Source organism: Haliotis rubra, unplaced genomic scaffold, assembly GCF_003918875.1.
Source record: "Haliotis rubra isolate DU_JTF1 unplaced genomic scaffold, ASM391887v1 Scf1179, whole genome shotgun sequence".
NCBI lineage: Eukaryota > Metazoa > Mollusca > Gastropoda > Lepetellida > Haliotidae > Haliotis > Haliotis rubra.
This window is the reverse complement of record NW_025765091.1, coordinates 256,138-267,293: the sequence shown is the minus strand read 5'-3', so window position 1 is coordinate 267,293 and position 11,156 is coordinate 256,138.

Genomic DNA, 11,156 nt, shown 5'->3' with positions numbered 1-11,156 from the left:
TTGTTATTGCTTCAGTTGGGTACGTATTGCTAACAATTTTCCCTGTTGACTAAATCAAAAGATGTATGGTGACTGAAATCTCTAATGATGTCAGTCTGTGCTCAACATATCATAATTATCTTATCATATTCAGTATTTTCTTTCAGGATTATTCAACATTACTCTGTATATTTCTAATTTATTACGCAGCACCACCTGGTGGTGATAAAAATCAAGATGTACCAAATTAACCTAATTTTCAAAAAAAAAGCCGCGGGTATGCTGTATATGTGATATCAACTTGTAAGTTATTAATTTTGGCTTTATATAAGTTGGTTATATAAATCTAATATTGCTGAGAGACATTTTAATAGCAATACATGAATGTATATGTTTTGTGCACTCATATGTATGATCTGTTGAAGTATTTTTGGCTGGTATTTTACAAATGCAAAGTTCTGAGAACAATTTAATGCGCACCTTTCAGTACTTACTTGCAAGTAAACGATTCTGTTATATTATTAACACAGGATACATGATTAGAGAGTAGCATGTATATATATAATCTTCAGGTGAAATTTCCGTAATGTTTTCTTACAATCTGGAATGTATGTTTAAATAATGGTAACGTATGTACATGCAGATGAACCTATGAAACCAACTGCATTCCACCAGGATCAGTTCACAATCTTTCTACTGGTTCCATTATTCATGATCAGTCACTGGAAACACTTTCATACAGTGGCACAAGCAGTCACTTCAGACTGGCTTTGTAACATTTACAAAGAACCTGTGCAAGACTTCTTGCAGTGCAGTGTATTAGTTCATAGTACTGTTCTGTGCCTGACAAAGTGTTGTCCGCAGGTATCCATGTGTTATCATGCCTTCTTCAACGGTCTGAGGACTCGGCAGGGCTGGACGGCTGTCAAGTACCTGACCCATACGTAATCCTCTCTGAAAGGTTGCCTGGCATTGCATGCTGTTTTAGGGCTGCCTGTGTGAGTGGAATGTTTTCAATGGGCCTAGACCGTCTTGAAGATGCTGTCTGGCTTTGTGATGTTCCATGCCACACTAGTTCTGTCATACATAAGAATGACAAGAGCCGCTCAGAATTGCATTGTGTTGTCAGAAATATCTGCTGGGGCATCTGCAAAGTGACAGAATGCAGCGAGCTTCAGGATATACATTCCGTATCCCAAGCAGTTTCTTCCCTATCCCGGCAAAAATGAAGTGAAATCACAACCAGTGAAGGCATGAAATACCAGTAAATGCCTTTGATTTCAATGGACAAGGGTAGTTCAATTTCATGTGCAGCTATATATCTGTTCGTAGCACGCCTACCGCCAAATGATATCCATACTTCATCAATTGGTATCTTCTGGATGTTTGTTACCGTTATAACAACAACATCTGTGTCGGCAGTCCCTAATCATCACCTTCTTGTGACCACTATGTGATGCCGTCGGTGCAATACAAGACGGGTGATAAATGGCCTAAGTTATTGAGCAATCCTCGAAGTCTTCTGTCAGCTGTTTCCGGGAGACGTTACGGCTTTGTCTCCAGGGGTGCTGCCATGAATAACGCTTCTAATTCTGTTGCGCGGCAACCTGTTCGGCTAACGGCCAGCTCAGTTTTTGTTCTCATCAGCTCATGGGAAGCTTTGCTTGGTGCGGCACAAAGTGATGATAGTTTTGACTCTTCTTCTTAGACCCTTGCCACATTTTCTCTGGTGAATGCTTTAAGGCTGTCTGTTTTGGCCAGGTGTCCCAAACAATGTCAAGATCTGTCCACATGTTCAGATACTGGAAAAATGTAGTAAAGCCATTCGGATATAGTCTTGAAATGTTATAGATGTTCTTGGATGAGCATCTGCACAATCGGACGCTCAAGTATCGCTGCAGAAACTTTTGGGTAGCATTTGAATTATCCCGCTTGTAAATGCTCAAGTTGGCGCAAGGATCTGCTTTGTTAGCCAGATCTAATTTCACCAATCTTGGACGATAATTGATGATGGGCACTGTGAAAAGTGTTTAGGAACATGCCTCTTAGTTGACATTTTCAGTAACACAGGCAGAGGCACAGACAAGCAGCGATTTTGGCGGTCTTTGGGAGGTGTGCGTCTTGGCTGGTGGCTTGTTTGCTTTGCTGTGGGACATTAGTTTTGATCTGTCCCAGCAAACCTTTCTTTTCAAGAAATAGATTCATGTGCTCCCCTGCCTGCTTTGCAGAACAGGTCGTCTCCACTACATCAGAGTCCATAATGTCCCTGGTATCTAGTGTCAAGAGATCACCACTGTCCTCCCTGAAAGGATTCCCCATCGTTCATTATGGTTACGAGCATTAGAGCCTCGCTTTGATGTAATCTGTACAGCTACTGCTTGTTCATGATGTTTGTCACTTCTTGATTCCTTCTGATATGTTCAAATTCTTGAATCATTCTTGACACCTCAGTCCTGCAACCATCCATCGCCTGAGTGCTGATGGGTTTTCTGTCCAGTCAACAACATCCATCTCCTTTCACGAGCATTAACTTGTTCATGAGCCTGATCTAGTGCCATAGCAGAGAATGGTCGTTTAGTTTACGAGCTACAAATCCACAGGAACAAAATTTGTGTGAAGTGCTGGGTGTTCGACGATAAAGAAGACATGTCTCTGATATGAACTGAAAGCCATCGTGCATAGTTCATGTGGTCTCGCATAAAGAGACCGGTTAATCTCCTGGTGATGATACATGCTTTTAGGAAATCCTGCTGTTCGAATTGCACTTACCAGGCGTTATGCAAAGTTCAAGTTCAAGAACAAGGGGACAATTACTGAAACTATGGTTGGAAGCTGACTTTGCATCACACCGGGTACTGAAAGTCAAAAGGGTCTTCTTTGTTTGCTTCTGCGTCCTATAATTGGTATATGCCTGGTGTTGTGGTAGAATAGTGCAGCTGCCGTGAATCTGATGGGCATGTCTTGTTCTAGCGGTGGGTACATTTGATGAAGAATCGAAGCTTGCCCGCTTGAGGCAATACCAACAACACAGATTGCAGTTGATCCATCCACGTCCTTCCGGCAGTCTCCGAGGATCCTGGGTGCAGCTATTTCAATATGCAATCCACCAAACATAATAAAGGAAACTGGATTCACCATATAGATTTGGAAGAGGTTCACTTTCGGTTTTTGCAATTGCATACAATGATTGATCCATGCGGGCAGTACCGTTAATCTGACCTGGATTTAGGGTAACGAACTGTACCACATTCATTAGAATGTATATCGCCAGCAATATGAGTGTGCACATTCTGGCTGGTGGCATAAGTGCAGTTGTGGTTAGGATCTGTTAGTGGGGACTGTAATGATGCATTAGATACTGCCCACGAGGTAATCATTATTTTAATTCTTCTTTTCCCAGTAGTTCCTTCATGTTCCAATACTCATACTCATGATCAAATGTGTTAAAATCCCTGTACATCTTGAGTGAAAAGGTCCGTTAAAGGAGGCGCATAATGATCCGTCTTGGTAAAACAATAAGAGGGAACATTGAGGAATTGTCGAACAACAACGCAGTTTGGCAATGGTCTTCTATTTTATTCTTTCTCAATCGGAAGAACTGCTGTTCCCTTCCATTCAGCTGATGGGTGCTGCGTGTCGAAATGCTTGTACCATAGGGAATCATTGTTGTAGAGCTGGGGTTATGATCTTGGTATTTATCAAACTTTCGCTGTTGTGAGGAACATCTCGAGGAGTTGTGATGCGCCTGGAAATCAACTGATCTGTGTTGCAGCGCCTGGAGCTCATGTTGAAACCATGTCTTGTTGAAATACGCAGACAGGTCATGAAGAAATGCTCGAAATACCATTGGTGAAATGTGTCAACCGAATCACGTTTTCTTCCATTTCTGCAGGATCGGTCTTTAATCTGGTAAGCTGGTGCTGGTGTTTCAATTCTGTGGTGTCTTGTTGCGGGGATTCATTAGTGCATCTGGTTTTTACTGTTGAAGACAAGAATTTCATGAACAGTTTGGAGGATGCGGGGACACCGATCTCTTCTTGAAGGATTGTTCACTTCGCCTGGTCATCCAAAATCATGACAGGAGAAAAGCACCAAGTGGCGAGACACGGGCTGGTGGTCTGCAATCAGGGAGAGAAATGAACCTCAGAAGAATCTGTTTCAACTGAACTGGCAGATAATTGTTCGCTGCCTAGCTAATTACTGTCTCGGAATCATAATCAACGACTTCTACAAAGCACGTTTCAGTGCCAGACCAATATCTTCATCGTCTGAAACTGAAGACCTCAACTTTTGCCTTGATTATTGTTAGCTCCTGCGGATATCTGGAATTGCTGACCCAATATTCGATTCTTCTTTTAGTCTTGTTGTGTGTACAGTTGCAGAATCTAAACCAAGTTCAAACGTATAGATTTCATAGATCATGGGCGGAATACAGGCCTCGTTTCAAATGAATTCCTTAATGTTTCGATGTGAGGAGATGAAAGTTCAAAGCAGGCTATACCACGTGAGAATCATCTCTTGAATTAGGAAGATTCATGTATCATCCTCTCCGGCTGTGCACGTTTGTGTAACATCATTCAAACATCATGCGTAATTTACTGAGCATCTATTGCCATCATATCCTATCCAGCTGACATTTTTTCAAGGAGTTTTCGCCATCTAGAGTTCTAGTATACTTTGAAATCAACATCTAAGGTGATGTAGAATCCATAGGCTGTAAATAAATCGCAAAGACCATAAGTCCATCGTACTGTGTAAATGATTGATCAAAACAAAAGAACTTCCTGGAATCTTCACTGGAAATCTTCATCACTTGCAATGTCGCTTCAGTCTTTCGTTTCTTTGCTCTTTCAGAGAATATCGGTACATACTGTTTCGAACATGGTTGTGCTCCTTTTGGCATGATGAACCAGCAATGTATTCTCGATCCCTGCCATCATCGAGGTGCTGAATGCTAACATTTAATGGTGGTGCTTTAATCTTCACAGAACTGAAGCAGATGTTCTGCAACATGTTGTACCCAGCACCAACATCTTCTTGGTTGTGGGCATTGCAATGGCTCTTTACTAATATTCTGGCAAAGATATTGCTTCAAATATAGAGTTCTGATGAAGCTGTAAATTTATTCCTGGGTCGACATATGCTTTTATCATTAATGTTGGAGCCTGGTATTCACAGTCTACATCTGACACTAACATGAATAAAACACAAACAGAGATTGTTCAATATGTGCATATGTGGTTGAGTGGAACGAGACATGAAATATAAGTCTTTAAATCAATGTTTATATAAACAAAAAATTAAATGTGTTTCATTTCAGGTCTCTATACACCAGTAAAACTAAGGTGGTCAAAGAAAAGGAAATATATGGGAAAAATGATTTGAGAGCACAAATTTTATATCATTATTATTTATTGATCAATATTTATATCACAGTTCCCTCTCATTTCATCAAAGTCACCTTAATTAGGTTAAATTCAGCAATTCAACACATATTATATCATGGTATTTTGTTAAACTGCTAAAGAATTGTGAGAAACTCTTGAGCATGAAAATGTGTGTTATTCTAAAAGAAAAATGCATATGAAATACCTTATTTATTGCTTAAATTTGTTTTCTGTGTTCTTATGTCTTACTGAATGATATCTGATGTGTTTTTTATACCTACCATTCAGGGGTGTATCCATCTGCAGACTGTTTCTCCAAAATGTATCGTCTGCTACAAGCAGCCATCTTACATTGCTCAAGGGAGATAATTCCAATACTACTTGCAAAAGAACTTATCTCATTTAGCAATCATAATTGACAAATTAAACGGCCAAAACATATATGTGCATGTTGCCACTGTATATTTGTGAGTATGCATGGCTCTAAATCAATAAACATTGTTAAACCTTAATTAAAATGGATAAATAATGTATCAATAATGATACACATTGTGTTTTATATTTTATCAAATAAACAAATATAGTAGATTTTATTTTAAATAAGAATAAGGTGCTGATGTAACAGCTGAAACATTCAATAACTTATAACATGGAATTGTTTAATCCCCAATGGAATTGAACTGAACAATGGCAATGTGACATGCTATTGAAAACAAGGAAAAATTCTTTAAAAATATATTTTGGGCGTAAATCTTGGATTTTTATCACCACTAGATTGGTGCTGCGTAGTATCAGTGAGGAATATATGGGAAGTAATGTTAAGAATAATCCTGAAAGAAAATGCTAGAATATGATAAGATAATTATGATATAATTTTGACCTGGAGCTGACATCATTAGAGATTTGTAGAAGCGATGTTTGTAACTAAATATACACATGAGCGTTATTTATTTACAACCTGGAAACTAGAGGACAATTTTAAAACTTTTATCTCAAACAGGCGATCATACTAGAGTGCACTTTTTATGCCAAGCATTAGCTTCACCCAATCTACTCAAATACCAAATTAGGGTCGCAGGTTCATGTGCTGCCGAACGCTGTGATTACGATGGAGGTATATGTTTCCAAAGGAGTGCGGTATGTGCAGTCTGTGAACTGATCATGAGGATGAGCGTACATATATCTTTTCAATCGAAAATACTCTTGCCTCCACAAGTCAATGCAAAAATAAATGAATTGGACCTGCTTGCGAAATCATGTGTAACATTGTATCCCGGGCCGTTTGGTTGGGCTATCTGTGCTGCTTTGACACAAGTTCCTCCAGCGGGTCCCCAACACTTTACTCAGCATTAAATGTCCTGTTACATGATAGTACAACAACGCTACAGATAGCATCTCAGAGGATCATCAGTCACCTTGCGCCATTTATGGGGTCCAGTTCCGTTGTTCAGAAAGCCAGAATTCCACATATATTTTCTCACTTTCAGACATCTTTCCGTATCATTATGTACAATTTACATGTATGGTCGGTCTGCGAGTACCCAGTACCTCATCCCACAATATTAAGCTTCCGTGGCCAACAGACCATTTTGCAACTGGCCTACCGTGACTTTGCTTTTTACTGCTTGCTGTAAAGATTTAGATATACTAGTTTTACTTAATTGGTAGGTGAGTTTTTGTTTTGCACCTCAGCACTATTCCCAGCTATATGGTTTGCAGTCCATAGAAAATGAAATCAGAATCTGGACCAGACAATCCAAGTAAGGCCAACAACACAGAGCATCGATCTGCATAGTTGGGAACCGATGACATCATGTCACCTGAATAGCGAACTGACCGACACCTGATCGTTGAATTAACGGCCTCTTAGAACTAACATTGGTTACTGAAGATCAATTCTATTCCGGACTTTCACGTTGGCTTAACTCAGGAATACACGAACGCATCTATACTCCCCTTTACAAACCTACCATCCCGCCGAATTGCTAAAAGATGCGTACGTCAAAGAAACTCTGAGATCGGTTTACTATACAGGTGGAACTCTGGAATTGTCCGACAATCTTGTGTATTAAGGCATATGGTTTGGAATTTAACACAACGTTCTTCTATATTATCATCCAATTAATATTGAATTGTTTTGACATCAGCACATTCCCACACCATTTTCTGGTAACAAGCGTACCCTGTCACGCTGTACAATCCGACACCTCTCCCATATTGAACAAAATAATAAATCAACCTGTAAATGGCTTCCGTGGAGGCTTTTTAGTAGAAAGTGTGAATATGATCGTGATTCGGTGGTCCGCAAAGTGTGTACATTGTACTGAAGAATATAAATATCAATGATACGTCTCGTTATGTAAATGCTGATTTTGTTTTCCACATTTATTCCATACGTAAATGGCTATCAAACTATTTGTTTCTTGAAGCCAGTTGTAGTTCCTGGTACTATGGTATAACATTCAAACAGCGAGAACGGTGAGTTATCCCACGTGCACGCTTTCCTTGTTATCCGGCAATTTCACCGGTCAGTGAGTGTCCGGATTATGCAGCTCCCACTTTCTTTACTCTACTACAAGTGCTTTTGTGTGTGCAATGTATTGTTTACCTTATTTATGAATGAGAAGGAGAAAAGTATTCTAGAACTTTTCGTTTATAATGATATTTTTCGCTTTCTTGATAAGCAACCACCATTCTTAAAGTAGACCCTTCAGAGATCGATTTCCCCATAAGATTAGGCAGAATCGATCAGGCACAATGGAAGCTTAAATCTATTCTGATGAACTCATATAGCCGACAGATCTATAGGATCTTGACATGAATAGAGTATCACAGTTTGGAATATGTCATCTCTGTTTATTCGCTTTGGATGAGCTATTTCGTGATGTCTGGACGGTTTTACGAGAATGCGTTTATCACATACTATTTTTTCAAAAAAGAATTTATTCCTTCCTAACAGGATACACTTTGTATGAAACAATCCCGTGGACATAGTTTTACCAATAATGATATATTCTGAAATGAAAAGTAATAAAAACTGTTTCAAATTTCACTAGGAAATAGCATATGTAGAACTGGAACAAACGCAGGTACGAAACTTCAGTGGGAGTTATTTCATTGTAATAATCACCAGAACATGCTGAACTAAATCAAATTCCTCTCGAAATAAATTCATATTAGAAATTGTTTCTGGCAATATGTTTCTCAATGTCATATATACATCTTTAAACCAACCAACATATGTGGTGGAAACTTGATATTCCTGATAAAATGTGACGCTTGGCTTGTATGATCATATGGTTGAGCACGAGGGTCGCTATTATTTTAAAATAATATATCTTAGAGCTGAGAGTTGCAGAACTCGTTCTGCCAATGCAGGACACAAGTCCTTCAAATTAGGTGAATTGTAAGATAATAATCCACGTTCATACTTTCCATCTCATAAAATGAAGTAAATATTCTCACTTACAGTCACATGATATGCATATATGTCATAATAAATTATCAACTAGTTTCATTTTAATGCATATAATAAACTCTATTAATAAATTTGTATTGAAAGGAGATTCAAAGCTTTGAACATTTAATAGTTGAATCTATATTACAAATATGGTCTTAAAATCGAATATGAATCGTTTGCTTCTACTTTTCCATTTATCATATTTTGGATTTGGTAGAATTGGATTTCAGATGTGAAACTATCAATAAACCTAGTCTGAGATCCTTTAGTAGGTTTAATAAAAGATCATTCCAAAGGGAACTTATCCATTTTTCCTTTGTTATGTCGTTTAGGTGACCAGCAGGTTGAGATGACTTCTTTCCATTTTGGGGAATACCTTTGATGACACGATTTATGTCAAATGCTATTGCCCTTAATGTCAAATTTTTTTTGTTTTTAAGGTCTGCGAATGAAAGGTACCTCTTAGTCATTGAAAATGCTCTTTAATATTAACAATATCACTTGAGCAGAACCAAGTTATTGATTATCATTAATGTGTTTGCAGGCAGTGTTGGATTTAACCAGATTTTGCATAATAATTTTCGTTTATGTTGATATGATTCACTACATATCCCTTTATATATCTATGCCAGGGCATCAGGTGCATCCTGATCTCACATACTTCCCGCTATCAATTATCAGAATCCTAGAGTAGAATCAACTGCATACATATCGCAATATCGCAATCGCAATGTCACTGTATCGCCATATCGCGATCTCGCCATCGCTGTATCGCCTTTCCTGCGTTGTATTCGCCATATCTTCAATGTCGCCATCTTTTTCGCCATTTTGTGTCGTGTTATCGTTATTTCCAAATTGTCATGTTATCATAATTTGGTATCGTGCTCTTTCACTGTGTCGTGTCGAGTTGTTTATACCATTTAATTATTTAGCGTTATCGCTTTATATCAATTGTCTTGTTATCGATGTGTCGTGTCTCTGATATATATTTTATGGGTAGGCTACTCATCTTAATATCGCTTTATATCGGCTATCGCCATATTACAATATCGTATCGTTTTCATCGTTTTGATAAGCTGATATCAACCTGGAATTTTCAGCTGGGCTGATATAGCGATGACCAAACGAACAAACCGCCATAGCATGAGTATTTTCCAAAATAACTAAGTCCAGCTAACATGACGTCACGTGATGGTGTGGTATATCGAAACAGAAACTTCGTGGCGGGTTTGAGTACCCCGCCCCCATCAAGTGTTAAATCAAACAAATCGAACTCACACAGCATTTGCAAAATTCAAATTGCATTTACATTCTGGAAAACCATGGCCAGCAGTTAGAGTGTAAATACCAGTGCTTGATAATGTAGGTTCAGCCCTGAGCAAACAGCCGTGCACTCCATCCTCACTCACTGCATGCCTAGAGTGATCCACAGGGCTGTTCTCCGGCTGGCCATGGCTGAGGCTGCAATGTGGACAGGAGGTCACTGGCTTCAGCGTCGCCGACTGAAGTTCCATTATGTCGGCAACTATGACGGTTTGACGGTGAAATTCATATATCGAGAATCCGCTTTGTAGGGCGTTTATTTGATTTGTGCACCACATTATAATAGGTATAATATCAGAACCGGAGGAAAAGGTCCAATTCCTATTCATCCCGTGGTTTCATTAGATGTATTAAAACATGTTGGCAGCAACGCCGATGTACCACGGTACCGTAGCTTCTTTATATCGTTGAATAATGGTTGGACATGGGACCGTGCCAGTGGCACCGCATCGCAAACCACCAATAACTAAAATCACTGGTCTCACTGGAACGTCTCGCTATCCTCACCTATATGCTGGCTGTTTATGTCCATATATGCACGGTAAACGTGATGGAGGATTTATTAGCCTTGTAAAGGTATTGGCAGCGTGTAAAACATTTCCGCTTCGGGAAGTAGATAAATTATCCGCCTTTCATCTCACCTGACATCAACACTTAGCAATGGTGGACTGAAGATCTTCATTTCACTATTGGTATCAAGCCTTGACGGTATATTTTTCGAAGCTTATCCACTTTTTCGGCCCATATTTTACATCACCAACGTTTTTGTTATGTCACAGTTATTGTGTATTGTCACGGTAACTGTACCACAGTTTAGCTTATAAACATTAAAAGTTTGTCACATTCTGCATTTGTGAATGTACTACAGTATTTCTGTCGGCACACAGCACACGCTCCTGATATTTCTCTGATAAAACCCCAAGAGTTGTCCCCCTTACACTGTACGTGGAGGGAGAGCTCTTGGTATTTTCGTGGAACAAGCCCACGACAAACAAATATACATTTTC